The sequence below is a fragment of the Olea europaea genome, chromosome 14 (assembly GCF_002742605.1).
Source record: "Olea europaea var. sylvestris chromosome 14, O_europaea_v1, whole genome shotgun sequence".
Taxonomy (NCBI): Eukaryota; Viridiplantae; Streptophyta; class Magnoliopsida; order Lamiales; family Oleaceae; genus Olea; species Olea europaea.
The window spans coordinates 4257072-4264196 of record NC_036250.1 but is presented as its reverse complement, the minus strand read 5'-3'; positions in this window follow the sequence as shown (position 1 = coordinate 4264196).

Here is a 7125-nt window from a genome sequence, read left to right as displayed (position 1 = left end):
AGACAGACTTTTTACTGTTTTCTTTTTGAAAAATTTGTAACGAATCTTACTGTTTTATAAAGTAAGATTTGATAATAAAACTTTTTACTGTTTTCTTTTTGACGTTTTTGAAAAAGCAAAGATTCCTTGCTTTTGAAAAAACGCGTTTTCTTCCTTTTTCTTTCCTATATAAGAAGTCATTCTTTCATTTGTAAACACACAAAATAGAGAAAAATAATAAAAGTTCTTTGTTTCTTTGAAACATGTTCTAATTCTCTCTCTTCTCCAAAAGGGAAATTCTTAATTGTTCTTAGATATGATAATATCCTACAAAAAATATTTATGTTTTTAAACTACTGATGGATCATTCCGGTAGGTATGTTCTATTGTTCCAAGATATGGTACTAATAATCAATATTAGTTCCAGATCTTTAAAGAACAAATGTTATTTATGAGATTTTTGTTTCTGTAAATCATTTGTAAAGTTTTATGTTTCATGCTGAGTATATGATAAGAGCATGTCTTAACTCCAAGTTAAAGTTTAAACTGTTTTTAAAATAAGCTCTGAGTGACCCTTCAAAGCGTAAAGGCCTAGTGGAAAGGCTAGTGAAACGCATAGAAAGGGGAAAAGGATCACTGTTTTAAGAATTTTTGTTAAGGGAGTGTCAGTGATGTCCTTGCAAAAATGGAGTTAGACCCAAGTTCATATATATCAGATGGCATACTTTAATCATTTCAAAGAAAAGTTTTGAAAAGTGTTTTAAAAAAAAAATGAATATTATCTTATCAAAAGATATTTCAATTAAAAAGAGTACTGAGTAAGATTATATATATATATATATATATATAATGCTAAAAAAAATCTACAATTTTTCTTAATACTATATTTCTCATCTAACCACGTAGAAACGTTTCGTATGCAGAAAAAATTCTATTGGGTCAAAGCGCAATGGAAAATTACTTCAATGAACCAAAGGTTTTGGTATATGGCATGTAGCAGTTATAAGAAAACGTCAAGTGCAGACTTGGGACAAATTCATAAGTGTTGTTTTTGCAAATTTGAACATGTAAAAGCAATACCAAGGTAACTCTAAACCTGTATTTAACTTTTTTATTGAAAACAACACTTCATTCAACAAAACTTAGTATATAATTTAATTAACTTCTCTATATAGGGTAACTGCTTTTGTACATATTGAAGACAAATCTGGAGGATTGGATGCAACCATGATAGGAGAAACGACAGAAACTTTACTGAAAGCAAGTGCTGTCGAAATTATGAACCATTTTGAAAAGGTTAACTCCAAATACTACTAAATTTTTAATAATTATTTCCATATACTTCAACACATCACACTTGAGTACAATCTGAATATTCCAAGATGTGGATACACAACTAAAAGATCTCATAAGAACTGAGAACGAACAAGAACAACTTTTTTACCTAAAAGTAACACCAAAAATCCAAAACCCAACTGAATACCGATATGAAATTATCTTCATATTCAACTCTTCAACAACGACTGACGTTGATTCTTCAAATACAATCATGGAATTGGATCCTTCTCCTGCAACGACTGACGATAGTTCAAACAAAACGTCTACAAAAAGTAAAGAGAAGATGTACATGACAAACAATCAAGATTCTACAAACACCGACGAAGTACCTACACCAAATGTAAAGAGGACTCTCTTTCAAACTCGAGACCCAAAAACCGAAATTCATTCCAAGAAGAAAATGAAGACTAATAAACACATTGAAGATACTGATGTCCTTAGCTCTAGATAAAACCTCAACTCAAAATATTCACGTTCGTTTTGTTTTGGGACAACAGGCAATCTAACAGTGGCCACTTCTGTGATTCTACAAGCAACCTAATCTATAAATCTCCAGTAGACTAATGAGTCTTCGGTTAAGATTCAATTATATGATTTTGGGTTTCCAAACAGAACATGTTGTTTTAAATATTTTGATATCTTTTTTGTTGTTAGAAATGTAAATACTCACTCTGAAATAATAGAATTGTACTCGTACTGTGGTTGACACTAATATATAAAACTTCATTTGCTATCAATAAAGAATAGTCGTCTAAAATACATATTTTACTTTATCTATTAGTTTAAACATTATCTCCTCCTCAATTCTGCTTAATCGAATACGTATCTCAAAACACAAGTTCAATATACTTACCTTTTCCATTTTGTAATTTTTCAAATTAATTTTATATGTATACATATTTTTTTTTACTTCCAATAGAGTTTACCTAGCTTTCAAATAAGCTTTTAAACAAAGTGTTTCATCTATATAGTTAATTATCTCGTTCAGTAAATATTCTCATAAACTTACATCGATGATTACGCATAACTGTGCTCTTTATGCAAACTCTCTCTTTTATTTAAAAAAACTAAATAATTTAACGAAATCAAGAACAAAAAGAAAATAATTGTAAGTAAGAAATGGAAAAAAATAATAATAAATAAATAAATAAAAATAACGGTTCTCCTAAATTTTTTTATTAATTGAGTTAATTAGAATTAAAAATCAAAAAATAATAATAATAATAAATCAAACAATTTGAATTTACACACTCCAACTACTAATATTTACTTACCAACTATCAATATTACTTACCAACTTATCTACCGACGTCTATCTACCAAAATAAACAAATCAAAACAATTTGCATTTTGAATATTTATTTCATTTTTTCTATATGAAATTCAGACATGAAAGCAAAAGAAAGACTATATTTTCTTGCAAATGTTTTGAAATCCACACAGCTAAGTTCTTTATAAGTAAATAAATTATGTAGCTGCATTAGTAAGTCAAATATAAAAAGCTTAATTTGTCATAATTTTTCCTCTTGATTGTTTTTTCATTTTCTTTTAACTGCATGCTTGTAAAAAATGAAATTGACTTATGCTTTATTTTCAAATATGGATATCTATTTTATCAAGGAAAGACAACATTAGGATAAAGTATTTTCTTTTTTTCATAGACTTAATAATTATAAGACATGATGAAAGGAAGAACCAATTTCATTGATCTAAATGATTTTACATAGAAAGAATTATGTATTATTATAATTCACAACATGATACATACTACATTCAACCGTTTAACAACTTATATCATATCGTTTTACTATCAATAAAAAATACAGAAACATATTTTTGTTCAACTTTCAAAGTTTTCAAAAGCGAACAAAGTTGAACCACCAGAAAAGGTAATCTTCTTTCCAATGAAAATAGATTTCGAATATATTTATCGTATAGAGAATATATAGTTTACCAATACTATTACATTAGGAAAATCATGCAAAATGCAAAAAGGTTTTTATACATCACTATTAAAGTTTTTTGCCAGTTCAAACTCAATCTTGCAGTGTTCAAGTAACAAGTTTTACAGTATGTCAATTTTAAGATAGCCATGTTGACTTGTTCATTTTTTTTTATTTTCAAAATGTTTTTTAGATTAACATTATTCTAAATAATTTATCCTTGTGTACAGAATAATAGATGGACTATTAATGTGATATTTTGCCGAAAACAGTCAGCGCAGCGTGGAATCAGTTGCTTCCGCACGCGCGGACAGTGTGACTCGGCGCTGCACGGAGTCATTGCTCAAGGTTTTTTTTTTATGTATTTTTGGTAATTTGGCCATAACTTTTACTACGGTTATCAGAATCGCGCCCATGACCCCAATTCGGAAAGCTCTTTTCGACGCGCACGTTTTCAAGGGTCAAAATTGATTGTTTTCCCTTCCAAATCATCAATTATAGTTATTCTCTTACTTTCTATCGTTTTAAATATTTATCCTACGTTAAAAAAAAAATTGACTTCATACACTTTTTATAAAAAAAAAATGATGTAAACTGTATTAAGAAAATTATCTCACGAAAATAATAAAAATTAAGAAAATAATTGATTTTTTAAGAAAAAAATGAGTTATACGCATTTTTTAACACACACGTTTGATATACGTTTAATTATTTTCGATATTCATTTAAATCATTCGATGTGTTTATGATATAATTTTCGAAATGAGTTTTGAGAGAATATACAACATTTATGGATTCGACTACTGAATAATCTTCGATAAATTTTTAAAGTTAGCTTGTTATTGAAATTTTTAATTTTTTAAATGATGTTTCCTTTTACACTAAAAACAATTTAAAAGTTTATCAAGAAATTTTCTAAACCACATAAAAAAATTTATCAGATTATTTACAAAATTAATTTTGTAGTAGTAGTGATATATTAATTAAGTTGAAAAATTAAAATAAGATTGAAGGATAAAATGGAAAAATAAAAATACTTTACAAATGAACAGTAATAGCATATTCATTCTTATAGTGTAGGAATAGAGAATAGTAGGGATACTAAATACAAAAACCACTGAATTGCAGCAAATTCATTATATATTGTTTGAATTTTAATTATATAAATTTATTTATTTTGTTCGAAAGTATTGGAATGATTATTATATAATTTTGTTCTTGTATGTCGACACAGAAATTTTTTTTATTCATTTATGTAATTGACTTTACTTATTTTTATAGTTATATTTTGTTTTTTTAATATTATTTTTTACAATTATTTTTCTCCGCTCATTATTGACTTATTCCAATTTCATAAATTCTTGTATAACATTTTCTTTAAATATATAGTGCAATTATTAAAGTTCACAAAGTTTATTTATTTAAACGGTATATTAATCATAGTGCAAATTATATTGTTTCCATCTATATATTGTACTATTAAATTTCAAATATGAAAATGTGATTAGTTATCCTTTCCATCGATCACAATACATGTACAGTTTCAAATCAACGACAAAAAACAATGTTTCAAATAGTATAGATATAATCTTAAATTTATTTTTAATAAATTTGTAGTACGTAAAATATCATTCATCATAATAAAAAAAAAATTTGCCAGCTCCTAAAAAATTATGTTAGATTAGTATATGAATAAATTTGTTGACTAATGAGTAGTTTTTTTAATAATTTTTGCAGATGTCGTTAGAATACATATTATCTCCAAATCAATGGTTCTTTGGTACGATTACTCAATTTGCAAATCATCAAAACCTTAAAGATTTTGTAGAACTTATAGATGCAGACGATCAAACTTCTTTATTGTGCAGTCCATTCCATGGATTCATTTATGGAAGTATGTATAAAAAGCAAAATGAAAAATTCAGTAGCAAATTAATACATAAGTTCATAATGAGACTTATAAACTGCGGTAAAAATAACGAAGTTTGGGTACAATTACACGATCATGTAGCCCGTTTTGGCCTGCAAGAATTTTATCTAATCATTGGATTACCATGCCATGAAGTTATTGTTAATCTCAATTTTAGTAATACTCGACTTAGAGATAATACTTCAATGGTTCAAAGAGAATTACTATGATAAGACTTTCTGAAGTATTTCATATGTGTCAAGATCGAGAAGATAAATTTAAGTTCGGATTAGTTATGTTCGTCGAATGCGTTTCAAAACCAACTGGAAGATACATCGATTTCAGAACCCTTGGAATGGGTGAACAACTTGATGAGTTCCTTATGTATCCATGGGGACGTAAGATATACTTTGTTTTATTAAATTCATTACAAGAATCACAGCTCAAAAGAGTATGAAGAATACAACAAAATAACCAAACAGACTGTAAATATTCGTTGCATGGTTATCCGCTCGCATTCCTTGTATTTTTCTTTCATTGTTTTCTCCATTACATATAATTTAATCATATAAAAACTTTAATATTTCTTTTTACTTATGTTTCAATATTGGATATATGAAGTTTTTCCTCAAATTGGACGACAATTCGGTCATCATATCCGTACAAGCTTAAAATGTCCACAAATGCATAAATGACAGCCTCAAATAGTATTAACAGAACATGTTATTAGACAATTTTTCGCTGCTCAAGAGGTATGTTTATTTCAATATACAATTGAATATATATTTAATTCTTTATAAATAAATTTTAAAAAATACATCTGATAATTTATTACAATTATAGATTACAGTAATTGCAACGCTAGATCCTACTGAAGCAGAATTGGAAACATTCTAGTATACAAATCTTTCGCTACCAATTGACAACCAACATCATACACTAGACAACATTGTCAATGGTGAATTCGAAAATGTAACACAACAAATTCCAGCAGATAACATACATACACAAGAAAGAATTATCCACACTTCAGATAGAATTGAATCTACTTCTTCTGGTAGTTCAAACTATGAAACTAAACAAGATATGGAATAGATGTTCAATATACAAAGACAAGATGTCTTTGGTTTCTACGACAACTTAAAAAACACAGATGATTCAAGAATCAACAAAGCAAGAAGCTCAGTATCATACAATTCTTGAAAATCAAGAAGCTCTCTGCCAGACAATTCTTGACAATCAGAAACAATTTTTTAAACATCAACAAAAAGACTAATAAGACTACTTCCAAGGCATACAATCTAACATGCAATCTTATGTGGATACCAGTTTCAGTTTAACGAATCTTACATTGATGAACAAAATCGAATTATGCAGAATCAGTTATCCGACTGGAAATCACACATGAAAACAATTGTAGCCTCTGTACAACGAGACGTGCCTCCTCATACAAGTCCAGTTGAATTCGAAATCCCTTCAACATCTGAACATACAAAAAACATTGAAAGATCGATGAAAGAAAAAAAAAGGTAAGCAAAAACAGACACAATCTCCATCGACAACACCAACTAATACTTTAGAAGACTATAACATCGATAGATACAAAAACATTAGAGAATGGATATCACAAAATCCATCAGAGTAAGATATTAAATTTAACCTCGTTAACTTAAATATTATAATTTGTATTTTACTTATTTGACGACAATTTAATTTTTTCTTCTACAGCATATACTGGAAAGATGAAATCGGCAATCTATATGGAAAACAGTCACTGATAAATATGATAAATCAAACGAAAGATATAAATATTGTGGTAAGTCAACTTTAGTAATCATAATTAATTTTACTCCATTATTAATATATCTAATTTACATTTTTTTTACTAACATATTGATATAGAATTAAAGCTGTTGAGAAGGCTTATTCACGATGGATCTCCCATGCTTTCTAAAG